The sequence below is a fragment of the Triturus cristatus genome, chromosome 5_2 (assembly GCF_964204655.1).
Source record: "Triturus cristatus chromosome 5_2, aTriCri1.1, whole genome shotgun sequence".
Taxonomy (NCBI): Eukaryota; Metazoa; Chordata; class Amphibia; order Caudata; family Salamandridae; genus Triturus; species Triturus cristatus.
This window is the reverse complement of record NC_140588.1, coordinates 410,800,436-410,820,604: the sequence shown is the minus strand read 5'-3', so window position 1 is coordinate 410,820,604 and position 20,169 is coordinate 410,800,436.

Here is a 20,169-nt window from a genome sequence, read left to right as displayed (position 1 = left end):
AGATCATCCCGTGAAGGAACCAGTGCATCAAAGATCATCCCGTGAAGGGACCAGTGCATCAAAGATCATCCCGTGAAGGGACCAGTGCATCAGAGATCATCCCGTGAAGGGACCAGTGCATCAGAGATCATCCCGTGAAGGGACCAGTGCATCAGAGATCATCCCGTGAAGGGACCAGTGCATCAGAGATCATCCCGTGAAGGGACCAGTGCATCAGAGATCATCCCGTGAAGGGACCAGTGCATCAGAGATCATCCCGTGAAGGGACCAGTGCATCAGAGATCATCCCATGAAGGGACCAGTGCATCAGAGATCATCCCATGAAGGGACCAGTGCATCAGAGATCATCCCATGAAGGGACCAGTGCATCAAGATCATCCCATGAAGGGACCAGTGCATCACAGCACTCAGATTAGAGGTACACAAGATCATCCCATGAAGGGACAAGTGAATCAGAGATCATCCCATGAAGGGGCAAGTGCATCAGAGACCATCCCATGAAGAGACCAGTGCATCAGAGATCATCCCATGAAGTGACCAGTGCATCAGAGATCATCCCATGAAGTGACCAGTGCATCAGAGATCATCCCATGAAGTGACCAGTGCATCAGATCATCCCATGAAGGGACCAGTGCATCACAGCACTCAGATTAGAGGTATGCAAGATCATCCCATGAAGGGACCAGGGCATTAAAGATCATCCCATGAAGGGACCAGGGCATCAAAGATCATCCCATGAAGGGACCAGTGCATCAAAGATCATCCCATGAAGGGACCAGTGCATCAAAGATCATCCCATGGAGGGACCAGTGCATCAAAGATCATCCCATGGAGGGACCAGTGCATCAAAGATCATCCCATGGAGGGACCAGTGCATCCCATCTCTCAGATTAGAGAGCTGTGCAAGATCATCCTGGGAAGGGACGAGTGCATCACAGCACTCAGATTAGATGTATGCAAGATCATCCCATGAAGGGACCAGTGCAGAGATCAGCCCATGAAGGGACCAGTGCATCAAAGATCAACCCATGAAGGGACCATTAGTGCATCAAAGATCATCCCATGAAGGGACCAGTGCATCAGAGATCATCCCATGAAGGGACCAGTGCATCAGAGATCATCCCATGAAGGGACCAGTGCATCAGAGATCATCCCATGAAGGGACCAGTGCATCACAGCACTCAGATTAGAGGTATGCAAGATCATCCCATGAAGGGACCAGGGCATTAAAGATCATCCCATGAAGGGACCAGTGCATCAAAGATCATCCCATGAAGGGACCAGTGCATCAAAGATCATCCCATGAAGGGACCAGTGCATCAAAGATCATCCCATGAAGGGACCAGTGCATCAAAGATCATCCCATGAAGGGACCAGTGCATCAAAGATCATCCCATGAAGGGACCAGTGCATCAGAGATCATCCCATGAAGAGACCAGGGCATTAAACATCATCCCATGAAGGGACCAGTGCATCAGAGATCATCCCATGAAGGGACCAGTGCATCAGAGATCATCCCATGAAGGGACCAGTGCATCATAGCACTCAGATTAGAGGTATGCAAGATAATCCAATGAAGGGACCAGTGCATCAAAGATCAACCCATGAAGGGACCATTAGTGCATCAAAGATCATCCCATGAAGGGACCAGTGCATCAGAGATCATCCCATGAAGGGACCAGGGCATTAAACATCATCCCATGAAGGGACCAGGGCATTAAACATCATCCCATGAAGGGACCAGGGCATTAAACATCATCCCATGAAGGGACCAGGGCATTAAACATCATCCCATGAAGGGACCAGGGCATTAAACATCATCCCATGAAGGGACCAGGGCATTAAACATCATCCCATGAAGGGACCAGTGCATCAGAGATCATCCCATGAAGGGACCAGTGCATCAGAGATCATCCCATGAAGAGACCAGGGCATTAAACATCATCCCATGAAGGGACCAGGGCATCAGAGATCATCCCATGAAGGGACCAGTGCGTCAGAGATCATCCCATGAAGGGACCAGTGCGTCAGAGATCATCCCATGAAGGGACCAGTGCATCAGAGATCATCCCATGAAGGGACCAGTGCATCAGAGATCATCCCATGAAGGGACCAGTGCATCAGAGATCATCCCATGAAGGGACCAGTGCATCAGAGATCATCCCATGAAGGGACCAGTGCATCAGAGATCATCCCATGAAGGGACCAGTGCATCAGAGATCATCCCATGAAGGGACCAGTGCATCACAGCACTCAGATTAGAGGTATGCAAGATAATCCCATGAAGGGACCAGTGCATCAAAGATCAACCCATGAAGGGACCATTAGTGCATCAAAGATCATCCCATGAAGGGACCAGTGCATCAAAGATCATCCCATGAAGGGACCAGTGCATCAGAGATCATCCCATGAAGGGACCAGTGCATCCAAGATCATCCCATAAAGGACCAGTGCATCAAGATCATCCCATAAAGGGACCAGTGCATCAAGATCATCCCATGAAGGGACCAGTGCGTCAAAGATCATCCCATGAAGGGACCAGTGCGTCAAAGAGCATCCCATGAAGGGATCAGTGCGTCAAAGATCATCCCATGAAGGGACCAGTGCGTCAAAGATCATCCCATGAAGGGACCAGTGCGTCAAAGATCATCCCATGAAGGGACCAGTGCGTCAAAGATCATCCCATGAAGGGACCAGTGCATCAAAGATCATCCCATGAAGGGACCAGTGCATCAAAGATCATCCCATGAAGTGACCAGTGCGTCAAAGATCATCCCATGAAGGGATCAGTGCATCACAGCACTAAGATAAAAGGTATGCAAGTTCATCCCGTGAAGGAACCAGTGCAAAGATCATCCCGTGAAGGGACCGGTGCATCAAAGATCATCCCGTGAAGTGACCAGTGCATCAAAGATCATCCCGTGAAGGGACCAGTTCATCAAAGATCATCCCGTGAAGGGACCAGTTCATCAAAGATCATCCCGTGAAGGGACCAGTTCATCAAAGATCATCCCGTGAAGGGACCAGTTCATCAAAGATCATCCCGTGAAGGGACCAGTTCATCACAGCACTGAGATTAGAGGTATGCAAGACCATCCCATGAAGGGACCAGGGCCTCAGCGATCCCATGAAGGGACCAGTGCATCAGAGATCATCCCATGAAGGGACCAGTGCATCAGAGATCATCCCATGAAGGGGCCAGTGCATCAGAGATCATCCCATTAAGGGGCCAGTGCATCAGAGATCATCCCATTAAGGGGCCAGTGCATCAGAGATCATCCCATTAAGGGGCCAGTGCATCAGAGATCATCCCATTAAGGGGCCAGTGCATCAGATCCTCCCATTAAGGGACCAGTGGATCAAAGATCATCCCATGAAAGGACCAGTGCATCAGAGATCATCCCATGAAGGGACCACTGCATTAAGACCATCCCATGAAGGGAAAAGTGCAATAAAGATCATCCCATGAAGGGACCAGTGCATCAAAGATCATCCCATGAAGGGACCATTAGTGCATCAAAGATCATCCCATGAAGGGACCATTAGTGCATCAAAGATCATCCCATGAAGGGACCAGTGCATCACAGCACTCAGATTAGAGGTATGCAAGATCATCCCATGAAGGGACCAGGGCATTAAAGATCATCCCATGAAGGGACCAGGGCATTAAACATCATCCCATGAAGGGACCAGGGCATCAGAGATCATCCCATGAAGGGACCAGTGCATCAGAGATCATCCCATGAAGGGACCAGTGCATCAGAGATCATCCCATGAAGGGACCAGTGCATCAGAGATCATCCCATGAAGGGACCAGTGCATCAGAGATCATCCCATGAAGGGGCCAGTGCATCACAGCACTCAGATTAGAGGTATGCAAGATCATCCCATGAAGGGACCAGTGCATCACAGCACTCAGATTAGATGTATGCAAGATCAAACCATGAAGGGACCAGTGCATCAGAGATCATCCCATGAAGGGACCAGTGCATCAGAGATCATCCCATGAAGGGACCAGTGCATCAGAGATCATCCCATGAAGGGACCAGTGCATCACAGCACTCAGATTAGAGGTACGCAAGATCATCGCATGAAGGGACCAGTGCATCAGAGATCATCCCATGAAGGGACAAGTGCATCAGAGATCATCCCGTGAAGGGACCAGTGCATCAGAGATCATCCCGTGAAGGGACCAGTGCATCAGAGATCATCCCGTGAAGGGACCAGTGCATCAGAGATCATCCCGTGAAGGGACCAGTGCATCAGAGATCATCCCGTGAAGGGACCAGTGCATCAGAGATCATCCCGTGAAGGGACCAGTGCATCAGAGATCATCCCGTGAAGGGACCAGTGCATCAGAGATCATCCCGTGAAGGGACCAGTGCATCAGATCATCCCGTGAAGGGACCAGTGCATCAGAGATCATCCCGTGAAGGGGCCAGTGCATCAGAGATCATCCCGTGAAGGGGCCAGTGCATCAGAGATCATCCCGTGAAGGGGCCAGTGCATCAGAGATCATCCCGTGAAGGGGCCAGTGCATCAGAGATCATCCCATGAAGGGGCCAGTGCATCAGAGATCATCCCATGAAGGGGCCAGTGCATCAGAGATCATCCCATGAAGGGGCCAGTGCATCAGAGATCATCCCATGAAGGGGCCAGTGCATCAGAGATCATCCCATGAAGGGGCCAGTGCATCAGAAGGGCCAGTGCATCAGAGATCATCCCATGAAGGGGCCAGTGCATCAGAGATCATCCCATGAAGGGGCCAGTGCATCAGAGATCATCCCATTAAGGGACCAGTGCATCAGAGATCATCCCATTAAGGGACCAGTGCATCAGAGATCCCATGAAGGGACCAGTGCATCAAAGATGATCCCATGAATGGACCAGTGCAAACATGATCCCATGAAGGGACCAATGCAAAGATGATCTCATGAAGGGACCAGTGCATCAAAGATGATCCCATGAAGGGACCAGTGCATCAAAGATCATCCCAAGAAGGGACCAGTGCATCAAAGATCATCCCAAGAAGGGACCCGAGGATCAAAGATCATCCCATGAAGCGACCAGGGTATTAAAGATCATCCCATGAAGGGACCAGTGCATCAGATCATCACATGAAGGGACCAGGGCATTAAAGATCATCCCATGAAGGGACCAGGGCATCAGAGATCATCCCATGAAGGGACCAGTGCATCAGAGATCATCCCATGAAGGGACCAGTGCATCAGAGATCATCCCATGAAGGGACCAGTGCATCAGAGATCATCCCATGAAGGGACCAGTGCATCAGAGATCATCCCATGAAGGGACCAGTGCATCAGAGATCATCCCATGAAGGGACCAGTGCATCAGAGATCATCCCATGAAGGGACCAGTGCATCAGAGATCATCCCATGAAGGGACCAGTGCATCAGAGATCATCCCATGAAGGGACCAGTGCATCACAGCACTCAGATTAGAGGTATGCAAGATAATCCCATGAAGGGACCAGTGCATCAAAGATCATCCCATGAAGGGACCAGTGCGTCAAAGATCATCCCATGAAGGGACCAGTGCGTCAAAGATCATCCCATGAAGGGACCAGTGCATCACAGCACTCAGATTAGAGGTATGTAAGATCATCCCATAAAGGACCAGTGCGTCAAAGATCATCCCATGAAGGGACCAGTGCGTCAAAGATCATCCCATGAAGGGACCAGTGCGTCAAAGATCATCCCATGAAGGGACCAGTGCATCAAAGATCATCCCATGAAGCGACCAGTGCATCACAGCACTAAGATAAAAGGTATCAAAGATCATCCCGTGAAGGGACCGGTGCATCAAAGATCAACCCATGAAGGGACCATTATTGCATCAAAGATCATCCCGTGAAGGGACCATTAGTGCATCAAAGATCATCCCGTGAAGGGACCGGTGCATCAGAGATCATCCCATGAAGGGACCAGGGCATTAAAGATCATCCCATGAAGGGACCAGGGCATCAGAGATCATCCCATGAAGGGACCAGGGCATCAGAGATCATCCCATGAAGGGACCAGGGCATCAGAGATCATCCCATGAAGGGACCAGTGCATCAGACCAGTGCATCAGAGATCATCCCATGAAGGGACCAGTGCAAAGATCATCCCATGAAGGGACCAGTGCATCACAGCACTCAGATTAGAGGTACGCAAGATCATCCCATGAAGGGACCAGTGCATCAGAGATCATCCCATGAAGGGACCAGTGCATCAGAGATCATCCCATGAAGGGACCAGTGAATCAGAGATCATCCCAAGAAGGGACCAGTGCATCAAGATCATCCCTTGAAGGGAACAGTGCATCACAGCACTCAGATTAGAGGTATGCAAGATAATCCCATGAAGGGAGCAGGGCATTAAAGATCATCCCATGAAGGGACCAGTGCATCAAAGATCATCCCATGAAGGGACCAGTGCATCAAAGATCATCCCATGAAGGGACCAGTGCATCAGAGATCATCCCATGAAGGGACCAGGGCATTAAACATCAACCCATGAAGGGACCAGGGCATCAGAAATCATCCCATGAAGGGGCCAGGGCATCAGAAATCATCCCGTGAAGGGACCAGTGCATCAGAGACCATCCCGTGAAGGGGCCAGTGCATCAGAGATCATCCCATGAAGGGGCCAGTGCATCAGAGATCATCCCATGAAGGGGCCAGTACATCAGAGATCATCCCATGAAGGGGCCAGTGCATCAGAGATCATCCCATGAAGGGGCCAGTGCATCAGAGATCATCCAATGAAGGGGCCAGTGCATCAGAGATCATCCAATGAAGGGGCCAGTGCATCAGAGATCATCCCATGAAGGGGGCAGTGCATCAGAGATCATCCCATGAAGGGGGCAGTGCATCAGAGATGATCCCATGAAGGGACCAGTGCATCAAAGATGATCCCATGAAGGGACCAGTGCATCAAAGATGATCCCATGAATGGACCAGAGCAACACAGCACTCAGATTAGAAGTATGCAAGATCAACCCGTGAAGGAACCAGTGCATCAAAGATCATCCCGTGAAGGGACCAGTGCATCAAAGATCATCCCGTGAAGGGACCAGTGCATCAGAGATCATCCCATGAAGGGACCAGTGCATCAGAGATCATCCCATGAAGGGACCAGTGCATCAGAGATCATCCCATGAAGGGACCAGTGCATCAGAGATCATCCCATGAAGGGACCAGTGCATCAGAGATCATCCCATGAAGGGACCAGTGCATCAGAGATCATCCCATGAAGGGACCAGTGCATCAGAGATCATCCCATGAAGGGACCAGTGCATCAGAGATCATCCCATGAAGGGACCAGTGCATCAGAGATCATCCCATGAAGGGACCAGTGCATCAAGATCATCCCATGAAGGGACCAGTGCATCAAGATCATCCCATGAAGGGACCAGTGCATCAAGATCATCCCATGAAGGGACCAGTGCATCAAGATCATCCCATGAAGGGACCAGTGCATCACAACACTCAGATTAGAGGTACACAAGATCATCCCATGAAGGGACAAGTGCATCAGAGATCATCCCATGAAGGGACAAGTGCATCAGAGACCATCCCATGAAGTGACCAGTGCATCAGAGATCATCCCATGAAGTGACCAGTGCATCAGAGATCATCCCATGAAGTGACCAGTGCATCAGAGATCATCCCATGAAGTGACCAGTGCATCAGATCATCCCATGAAGGGACCAGTGCATCAGATCATCCCATGAAGGGACCAGTGCATTAAAGATCATCCCATGAAGGGACCAGGGCATCAAAGATCATCCCATGAAGGGACCAGTGCATCAAAGATCATCCCATGAAGGGACCAGTGCATCAAAGATCATCCCATGGAGGGACCAGTGCATCAAAGATCATCCCATGGAGGGACCAGTGCATCAAAGATCATCCCGTGAAGGGACCAGTGCATCAGATATCCCATGAAAGGACCAGTGCATCAAAGATAATCCCATGGAGGGACCAGTGCATCAAAGATCATCCCATGAAGGGACCAGTGCATCAGAGATCATCCCATGAAGGGACCAGTGCATCAGAGATCATCCCATGAAGGGGCCAGTGCATCAGAGATCATCCCATGAAGGGGCCAGTGCATCAGAGATCATCCCATGGAGGGACCAGTGCATCAAAGATCATCACATGGAGGGACCAGTGCATCAAAGATCATCCCATGGAGGGACCTGTGCATCAAAGATCATCCTATGGAGGGACCAGTGCATCACATCTCTCAGATTAGAGAGCTGTGCAAGATCATCCTGGGAAGGGACGAGTGCATCACAGCACTCAGATTAGATGTATGCAAGATCATCCCATGAAGGGACCAGTGCATCAGAGATCATCCCATGAAGGGACCAGTGCATCAAAGATCAACCCATGAAGGGACCATTAGTGCATCAAAGATCATCCCATGAAGGGACCAGTTTATCAGAGATCATCCCGTGAAGGGACCAGTGCATCAGAGATCATCCCATGAAGGGATCATCCCATGAAGGGACCAGTGCATCAGAGATCATCCCATGAAGGGACCAGTGCGTCAAAGATCATCCCATGAAGGGACCAGTGCGTCAAAGATCATCCCATGAAGGGACCAGTGCATCACAGCACTCAGATTAGAGGTATGTAAGATCATCCCATAAAGGACCAGTGCGTCAAAGATCATCCCATGAAGGGACCAGTGCGTCAAAGATCATCCCATGAAGGGACCAGTGCGTCAAAGATCATCCCATGAAGGGACCAGTGCATCAAAGATCATCCCATGAAGCGACCAGTGCATCACAGCACTAAGATAAAAGGTATCAAAGATCATCCCGTGAAGGGACCGGTGCATCAAAGATCAACCCATGAAGGGACCATTATTGCATCAAAGATCATCCCGTGAAGGGACCATTAGTGCATCAAAGATCATCCCGTGAAGGGACCGGTGCATCAGAGATCATCCCATGAAGGGACCAGGGCATTAAAGATCATCCCATGAAGGGACCAGGGCATCAGAGATCATCCCATGAAGGGACCAGGGCATCAGAGATCATCCCATGAAGGGACCAGGGCATCAGAGATCATCCCATGAAGGGACCAGTGCATCAGACCAGTGCATCAGAGATCATCCCATGAAGGGACCAGTGCAAAGATCATCCCATGAAGGGACCAGTGCATCACAGCACTCAGATTAGAGGTACGCAAGATCATCCCATGAAGGGACCAGTGCATCAGAGATCATCCCATGAAGGGACCAGTGCATCAGAGATCATCCCATGAAGGGACCAGTGAATCAGAGATCATCCCAAGAAGGGACCAGTGCATCAAGATCATCCCTTGAAGGGAACAGTGCATCACAGCACTCAGATTAGAGGTATGCAAGATAATCCCATGAAGGGAGCAGGGCATTAAAGATCATCCCATGAAGGGACCAGTGCATCAAAGATCATCCCATGAAGGGACCAGTGCATCAAAGATCATCCCATGAAGGGACCAGTGCATCAGAGATCATCCCATGAAGGGACCAGGGCATTAAACATCAACCCATGAAGGGACCAGGGCATCAGAAATCATCCCATGAAGGGGCCAGGGCATCAGAAATCATCCCGTGAAGGGACCAGTGCATCAGAGACCATCCCGTGAAGGGGCCAGTGCATCAGAGATCATCCCATGAAGGGGCCAGTGCATCAGAGATCATCCCATGAAGGGGCCAGTACATCAGAGATCATCCCATGAAGGGGCCAGTGCATCAGAGATCATCCCATGAAGGGGCCAGTGCATCAGAGATCATCCAATGAAGGGGCCAGTGCATCAGAGATCATCCAATGAAGGGGCCAGTGCATCAGAGATCATCCCATGAAGGGGGCAGTGCATCAGAGATCATCCCATGAAGGGGGCAGTGCATCAGAGATGATCCCATGAAGGGACCAGTGCATCAAAGATGATCCCATGAAGGGACCAGTGCATCAAAGATGATCCCATGAATGGACCAGAGCAACACAGCACTCAGATTAGAAGTATGCAAGATCAACCCGTGAAGGAACCAGTGCATCAAAGATCATCCCGTGAAGGGACCAGTGCATCAAAGATCATCCCGTGAAGGGACCAGTGCATCAGAGATCATCCCATGAAGGGACCAGTGCATCAGAGATCATCCCATGAAGGGACCAGTGCATCAGAGATCATCCCATGAAGGGACCAGTGCATCAGAGATCATCCCATGAAGGGACCAGTGCATCAGAGATCATCCCATGAAGGGACCAGTGCATCAGAGATCATCCCATGAAGGGACCAGTGCATCAGAGATCATCCCATGAAGGGACCAGTGCATCAGAGATCATCCCATGAAGGGACCAGTGCATCAGAGATCATCCCATGAAGGGACCAGTGCATCAAGATCATCCCATGAAGGGACCAGTGCATCAAGATCATCCCATGAAGGGACCAGTGCATCAAGATCATCCCATGAAGGGACCAGTGCATCAAGATCATCCCATGAAGGGACCAGTGCATCACAACACTCAGATTAGAGGTACACAAGATCATCCCATGAAGGGACAAGTGCATCAGAGATCATCCCATGAAGGGACAAGTGCATCAGAGACCATCCCATGAAGTGACCAGTGCATCAGAGATCATCCCATGAAGTGACCAGTGCATCAGAGATCATCCCATGAAGTGACCAGTGCATCAGAGATCATCCCATGAAGTGACCAGTGCATCAGATCATCCCATGAAGGGACCAGTGCATCAGATCATCCCATGAAGGGACCAGTGCATTAAAGATCATCCCATGAAGGGACCAGGGCATCAAAGATCATCCCATGAAGGGACCAGTGCATCAAAGATCATCCCATGAAGGGACCAGTGCATCAAAGATCATCCCATGGAGGGACCAGTGCATCAAAGATCATCCCATGGAGGGACCAGTGCATCAAAGATCATCCCGTGAAGGGACCAGTGCATCAGATATCCCATGAAAGGACCAGTGCATCAAAGATAATCCCATGGAGGGACCAGTGCATCAAAGATCATCCCATGAAGGGACCAGTGCATCAGAGATCATCCCATGAAGGGACCAGTGCATCAGAGATCATCCCATGAAGGGGCCAGTGCATCAGAGATCATCCCATGAAGGGGCCAGTGCATCAGAGATCATCCCATGGAGGGACCAGTGCATCAAAGATCATCACATGGAGGGACCAGTGCATCAAAGATCATCCCATGGAGGGACCTGTGCATCAAAGATCATCCTATGGAGGGACCAGTGCATCACATCTCTCAGATTAGAGAGCTGTGCAAGATCATCCTGGGAAGGGACGAGTGCATCACAGCACTCAGATTAGATGTATGCAAGATCATCCCATGAAGGGACCAGTGCATCAGAGATCATCCCATGAAGGGACCAGTGCATCAAAGATCAACCCATGAAGGGACCATTAGTGCATCAAAGATCATCCCATGAAGGGACCAGTTTATCAGAGATCATCCCGTGAAGGGACCAGTGCATCAGAGATCATCCCATGAAGGGATCATCCCATGAAGGGACCAGTGCATCAGAGATCATCCCATGAAGGGACCAGTGCATCAGAGATCATCCCTTGAAGGGAACAGTGCATCACAGCACTCAGATTAGAGGTATGCAAGATCATCCCATGAAGGGACCAGGGCATTAAAGATCATCCCATGAAGGGACCAGTGCATCAAAGATCATCCCATGAAGGGACCAGTGCATCAAAGATCATCCCATGAAGGGACCAGTGCATCAAAGATCATCCCATGAAGGGACCAGTGCATCAGAGATCATCCCATGAAGAGACCAGGGCATTAAACATCATCCCATGAAGGGACCAGGGCATTAAACATCATCCCATGAAGGGACCAGTGCATCAGAGATCATCCCATGAAGGGACCAGTGCATCAGAGATCATCCCATGAAGGGACCAGTGCATCACAGCACTCAGATTAGAGGTATGCAAGATAATCCAATGAAGGGACCAGTGCATCAAAGATCAACCCATGAAGGGACCATTAGTGCATCAAAGATCATCCCATGAAGGGACCAGTGCATCAGAGATCATCCCATGAAGGGACCAGGGCATTAAACATCATCCCATGAAGGGACCAGGGCATTAAACATCATCCCATGAAGGGACCAGTGCATCAGAGATCATCCCATGAAGGGACCAGTGCATCCAAGATCATCCCATAAAGGACCAGTGCATCAAGATCATCCCATGAAGGGACCAGTGCATCCAAGATCATCCCATAAAGGACCAGTGCATCAAGATCATCCCATGAAGGGACCAGTGCGTCAAAGATCATCCCATGAAGGGACCAGTGCGTCAAAGATCATCCCATGAAGGGACCAGTGCGTCAAAGATCATCCCATGAAGGGACCAGTGCGTCAAGGATCATCCCATGAAGGGACCAGTGCGTCAAAGATCATCCCATGAAGGGACCAGTGCGGCAAAGATCATCCCATGAAGTGACCAGTGCGTCAAAGATCATCCCATGAAGTGACCAGTGCGTCAAAGATCATCCCATGAAGTGACCAGTGCGTCAAAGATCATCCCATGAAGGGACCAGTGCATCAGAGATCATCCCGTGAAGGGACCAGTGCATCAGAGATCATCCCGTGAAGGGACCAGTGCATCAGAGATCATCCCGTGAAGGGACCAGTGCATCAGAGATCATCCCGTGAAGGGACCAGTGCATCAGAGATCATCCCGTGAAGGGGCCAGTGCATCAGAGATCATCCCATGAAGGGGCCAGTGCATCAGAGATCATTCCATGAAGGGGCCAGTGCATCAGAGATCATCCCATGAAGGGGCCAGTGCATCAGAGATCATCCCATGAAGGGGCCAGTGCATCAGAGATCATCCCATGAAGGGGCCAGTGCATCAGAGATCATCCCATGAAGGGGCCAGTGCATCAGAAGGGCCAGTGCATCAGAGATCATCCCATGAAGGGGCCAGTGCATCAGAGATCATCCCATGAAGGGGCCAGTGCATCAGAGATCATCCCATGAAGGGACCAGTGCATCAGAGATCATCCCATGAAGGGACCAGTGCATCAGAGATCCCATGAAGGGACCAGTGCATCAAAGATGATCCCATGAATGGACCAGTGCAAACATGATCCCATGAAGGGACCAGTGCAAAGATGATCTCATGAAGGGACCAGTGCATCAAAGATGATCCCATGAAGGGACCAGTGCATCAAAGATGATCCCATGAAGGGACCAGTGCATCAAAGATCATCCCAAGAAGGGACCCGAGGATCAAAGATCATCCCATGAAGCGACCAGGGTATTAAAGATCATCCCATGAAGGGACCAGTGCATCAGATCATCACATGAAGGGACCAGGGCATTAAAGATCATCCCATGAAGGGACCAGGGCATCAGAGATCATCCCATGAAGGGACCAGGGCATCAGAGATCATCCCATGAAGGGACCAGGGCATCAGAGATCATCCCATGAAGGGGCCAGTGCATCAGAGATCATCCCATGAAGGGACCAGTGCATCAGAGATCATCCCATGAAGGGATCAGTGCATCAGAGATCATCCCATGAAGGGACCAGTGCATCAGAGATCATCCCATGAAGGGACCAGTGCATCAGAGATCATCCCATGAAGGGACCAGTGCATCAGAGATCATCCCATGAAGGGACCAGTGCATCAGAGATCATCCCATGAAGGGACCAGTGCATCAGAGATCATCCCATGAAGGGACCAGTGCATCAGAGATCATCCCATGAAGGGACCAGTGCATCAGAGATCATCCCATGAAGGGACCAGTGCATCAGAGATCATCCCATGAAGGGACCAGTGCATCACAGCACTCAGATTAGAGGTATGCAAGATAATCCCATGAAGGGACCAGTGCATCAAAGATCAACCCATGAAGGGACCAGTGCATCCAAGATCATCCAATGAAGGGACCAGTGCGTCAAAGATCATCCCATGAAGGGATCATCCCATGAAGGGACCAGTGCATCAGAGATCATCCCATGAAGGGGCCAGTGCATCAGAGATCATCCCATGAAGGGGCCAGTGCATCAGAGATCATCCCATGAAGGGGCCAGTGCATCAGAGATCATCCCATGAAGGGGCCAGTGCATCAGAAGGGCCAGTGCATCAGAGATCATCCCATGAAGGGACCAGTGCATCACAGCACTCAGATTAGAGGTATGTAAGATCATCCCATAAAGGACCAGTGCGTCAAAGATCATCCCATGAAGGGACCAGTGCGTCAAAGATCATCCCATGAAGGGACCAGTGCGTCAAAGATCATCCCATGAAGGGACTAGTGCGTCAAAGATCATCCCATGAAGCGACCAGTGCATCACAGCACTAAGATAAAAGGTATCAAAGATCATCCCGTGAAGGGACCGGTGCATCAAAGATCAACCCATGAAGGGACCATTATTGCATCAAAGATCATCCCGTGAAGGGACCATTAGTGCATCAAAGATCATCCCGTGAAGGGACCGGTGCATCAGAGATCATCCCATGAAGGGACCAGGGCATTAAAGATCATCCCATGAAGGGACCAGGGCATCAGAGATCATCCCATGAAGGGACCAGGGCATCAGAGATCATCCCATGAAGGGACCAGGGCATCAGAGATCATCCCATGAAGGGACCAGTGCATCAGACCAGTGCATCAGAGATCATCCCATGAAGGGACCAGTGCAAAGATCATCCCATGAAGGGACCAGTGCATCACAGCACTCAGATTAGAGGTACGCAAGATCATCCCATGAAGGGACCAGTGCATCAGAGATCATCCAATGAAGGGACCAGTGCATCAGAGATCATCCTATGAAGGGACCAGTGACTCAGAGATCATCCCAAGAAGGGACCAGTGCATCAAGATCATCCCTTGAAGGGAACAGTGCATCACAGCACTCAGATTAGAGGTATGCAAGATCATCCCATGAAGGGACCAGGGCATTAAAGATCATCCAATGAAGGGACCAGTGCATCAAAGATCATCCCATGAAGGGACCAGTGCATCAAAGATCATCCCATGAAGGGACCAGGGCATTAAACATCAACCCATGAAGGGACCAGGGCATCAGAAATCATCCCGTGAAGGGGCCAGGGCATCAGAAATCATCCCGTGAAGGGGCCAGTGCATCAGAGACCATCCCGTGAAGGGGCCAGTGCATCAGAGATCATCCCATGAAGGGGCCAGTGCATCAGAGATCATCCCATGAAGGGGCCAGTGCATCAGAGATCATCCCATGAAGGGGCCAGTGCATCAGAGATCATCCCATGAAGGGGCCGGTGCATCAGAGATCATCCAATGAAGGGGCCAGTGCATCAGAGATCATCCAATGAAGGGGCCAGTGCATCAGAGATCATCCCATGAAGGGGGCAGTGCATCAGAGATCATCCCATGAAGGGGGCAGTGCATCAGAGATGATCCCATGAAGGGACCAGTGCATCAAAGATGATCCCATGAAGGGACCAGTGCATCAAAGATGATCCCATGAATGGACCAGAGCAACACAGCACTCAGATTAGAAGTATGCAAGATCAACCCGTGAAGGAACCAGTGCATCAAAGATCATCCCGTGAAGGGACCAGTGCATCAAAGATCATCCCGTGAAGGGACCAGTGCATCAGAGATCATCCCATGAAGGGACCAGTGCATCAGAGATCATCCCATGAAGGGACCAGTGCATCAGAGATCATCCCATGAAGGGACCAGTGCATCAGAGATCATCCCATGAAGGGACCAGTGCATCAGAGATCATCCCATGAAGGGACCAGTGCATCAGAGATCATCCCATGAAGGGACCAGTGCATCAGAGATCATCCCATGAAGGGACCAGTGCATCAGAGATCATCCCAAGAAGGGACCAGTGCATCAAGATCATCCCTTGAAGGGAACAGTGCATCAAAGATCATCCCATGAAGGGACCAGTGCATCAAAGATCATCCCATGAAGGGACCAGTGCATCAAAGATCATCCCATGAAGGGACCAGTGCATCAGAGATCATCCCATGAAGGGACCAGGGCATTAAACATCAACCCATGAAGGGACCAGGGCATCAGAAATCATCCCATGAAGGGGCCAGGGCATCAGAGATCATCCCATGAAGGGGCCAGTGCATCAGAGATCATCCAATGAAGGGGCCAGTGCATCAGAGATCATCCAATGAAGGGGCCAGTGCATCAGAGATCATCCCATGAAGGGGGCAGTGCATCAGAGATCATCCCATGAAGGGGGCAGTGCATCAGAGATCATCCCATGAAGGGGGCAGTGCATCAAAGATGATCCCATGAAGGGACCAGTGCATCAAAGATGATCCCATGAATGGACCAGAGCAACACAGCACTCAGATTAGAAGTATGCAAGATCAACCCGTGAAGGAACCAGTGCATCAAAGATCATCCCGTGAAGGGACCAGTGCATCAAAGATCATCCCGTGAAGGGACCAGTGCATCAGAGATCATCCCATGAAGGGACCAGTGCATCAGAGATCATCCCATGAAGGGACCAGTGCATCAGAGATCATCCCATGAAGGGACCAGTGCATCAGAGATCATCCCATGAAGGGACCAGTGCATCAGAGATCATCCCATGAAGGGACCAGTGCATCAGAGATCATCCCATGAAGGGACCAGTGCATCAAGATCATCCCATGAAGGGACCAGTGCATCAAGATCATCCCATGAAGGGACCAGTGCATCAAGATCATCCCATGAAGGGACCAGTGCATCAAGATCATCCCATGAAGGGACCAGTGCATCACAACACTCAGATTAGAGGTACACAAGATCATCCCATGAAGGGACAAGTGCATCAGAGATCATCCCATGAAGGGACAAGTGCATCAGAGACCATCCCATGAAGTGACCAGTGCATCAGAGATCATCCCATGAAGTGACCAGTGCATCAGAGATCATCCCATGAAGTGACCAGTGCATCAGAGATCATCCCATGAAGTGACCAGTGCATCAGATCATCCCATGAAGGGACCAGTGCATCAGATCATCCCATGAAGGGACCAGTGCATCACAGCACTCAGATTAGAGGTATGCAAGATCATCCCATGAAGGGACCAGGGCATTAAAGATCATCCCATGAAGGGACCAGGGCATCAAAGATCATCCCATGAAGGGACCAGTGCATCAAAGATCATCCCATGAAGGGACCAGTGCATCAAAGATCATCCCATGGAGGGACCAGTGCATCAAAGATCATCCCATGGAGGGACCAGTGCATCAAAGATCATCCCATGGAGGGACCAGTGCATCAAAGATCATCCCATGGAGGGACCAGTGCATCAAAGATCATCCCATGGAGGGACCAGTGCATCAAAGATCATCCCATGGAGGGACCAGTGCATCAGAGATCATCCCATGAAGGGGCCAGTGCATCAGAGATCATCCCATGAAGGGGCCAGTGCATCAGAGATCATCCCATGGAGGGGCCAGTGCATCAGAGATCATCCCATGGAGGGACCAGTGCATCAAAGATCATCACATGGAGGGACCAGTGCATCAAAGATCATCCCATGGAGGGACCAGTGCATCAAAGATCATCCTATGGAGGGACCAGTGCATCACATCTCTCAGATTAGAGAGCTGTGCAAGATCATCCTGGGAAGGGACGAGTGCATCACAGCACTCAGATTAGATGTATGCAAGATCATCCCATGAAGGGACCAGTGCATCAGAGATCAGCCCATGAAGGGACCAGTGCATCAAAGATCAACCCATGAAGGGACCATTAGTGCATCAAAGATCATCCCATGAAGGGACCAGTTTATCAGAGATCATCCCGTGAAGGGACCAGTGCATCAGAGATCATCCCATGAAGGGATCATCCCATGAAGGGACCAGTGCATCAGAGATCATCCCATGAAGGGACCAGTGCATCAGAGATCATCCCTTGAAGGGAACAGTGCATCACAGCACTCAGATTAGAGGTATGCAAGATCATCCCATGAAGGGACCAGGGCATTAAAGATCATCCCATGAAGGGACCAGTGCATCAAAGATCATCCCATGAAGGGACCAGTGCATCAAAGATCATCCCATGAAGGGACCAGTGCATCAAAGATCATCCCATGAAGGGACCAGTGCATCAAAGATCATCCCATGAAGGGACCAGTGCATCAGAGATCATCCCATGAAGGGACCAGTGCATCAGAGATCATCCCATGAAGGGACCAGTGCATCACAGCACTCAGATTAGAGGTATGCAAGATAATCCAATGAAGGGACCAGTGCATCAAAGATCAACCCATGAAGGGACCATTAGTGCATCAAAGATCATCCCATGAAGGGACCAGTGCATCAGAGATCATCCCATGAAGGGACCAGGGCATTAAACATCATCCCATGAAGGGACCAGGGCATTAAACATCATCCCATGAAGGGACCAGTGCATCAGAGATCATCCCATGAAGGGACCAGTGCATCCAAGATCATCCCATAAGGGACCAGTGCATCCAAGATCATCCCATAAAGGACCAGTGCATCAAGATCATCCCATAAAGGACCAGTGCATCAAGATCATCCCATGAAGGGACCAGTGCGTCAAAGATCATCCCATGAAGGGACCAGTGCGTCAAAGATCATCCCATGAAGGGACCAGTGCGTCAAAGATCATCCCATGAAGGGACCAGTGCGTCAAAGATCATCCCATGAAGGGACCAGTGCGTCAAAGATCATCCCATGAAGGGACCAGTGCGTCAAAGATCATCCCATGAAGTGACCAGTGCGTCAAAGATCATCCCATGAAGTGACCAGTGCGTCAAAGATCATCCCATGAAGTGACCAGTGCGTCAAAGATCATCCCATGAAGTGACCAGTGCGTCAAAGATCATCCCATGAAGGGATCAGTGCATCACAGCACTAAGATAAAAGGTATGCAAGTTCATCCCGTGAAGGAACCAGTGCAAAGATCATCCCGTGAAGGGACCGGTGCATCAAAGATCATCCCGTGAAGTGACCAGTGCATCAAAGATTATCCCGTGAAGGGACCAGTTCATCAAAGATCATCCCGTGAAGGGACCAGTTCATCAAAGATCATCCCGTGAAGGGACCAGTTCATCACAGCACTGAGATTAGAGGTATGCAAGACCATCCCATGAAGGGACCAGGGCCTCAGCGATCCCATGAAGGGACCAGTGCATCAGAGATCATCCCATGAAGGGACCAGTGCATCAGAGATCATCCCATGAAGGGGCCAATGCATCAGAGATCATCCCATGAAGGGGCCAGTGCATCAGAGATCATCCCATTAAGGGACCAGTGCATCAGAGATCATCCCATTAAGGGACCAGTGGATCAAAGATCATCCCATGAAAGGACCAGGGCATTAAAGATCATCCCATGAAGGTACCACTGCATTAAGACCATCCCATGAAGGGAAAAGTGCAATAAAGATCATCCCATGAAGGGACCAGTGCATCAAAGATCATCCCATGAAGGGACCATTAGTGCATCAAAGATCATCCCATGAAGGGACCAGTGCATCACAGCACTCAGATTAGAGGTATGCAAGATCATCCCATGAAGGGACCAGGGCATTAAAGATCATCCCATGAAGGGACCAGTGCATCAAAGATCATCCCATGAAGGGACCAGTGCATCAGAGATCATCCCATGAAGGGACCAGGGCATTAAACATCATCCTATGAAGGGACCAGGGCATTAAACATCATCCCATGAAGGGACCAGGGCATTAGAGATCATCCCATGAAGGGACCAGTGCATCAGAGATCATCCCATGAAGGGACCAGTGCATCAGAGATCATCCCATGAAGGGACCAGTGCATCAGAGATCATCCCATGAAGGGACCAGTGCATCAGAGATCATCCCATGAAGGGACCAGTGCATCACAGCACTCAGATTAGAGGTATGCAAGATCATCCCATGAAGGGACCAGTGCATCACAGCACTCACATTAGATGTATGCAAGATCATCCCATGAAGGGACCAGTGCATCAGAGATCATCCCATGAAGGGACCAGAGGATCCAAGATCATCCCATGAAAGGACCAGAGGATCCAAGATCATCCCATGAAGGGACCAGTGGATCCAAGATCATCCCATGAAGGGACCAGTGCATCAGAGATCATCCCATGAAGGGACCAGTGCATCAGAGATCATCCCATGAAGGGACCAGTGCATCAG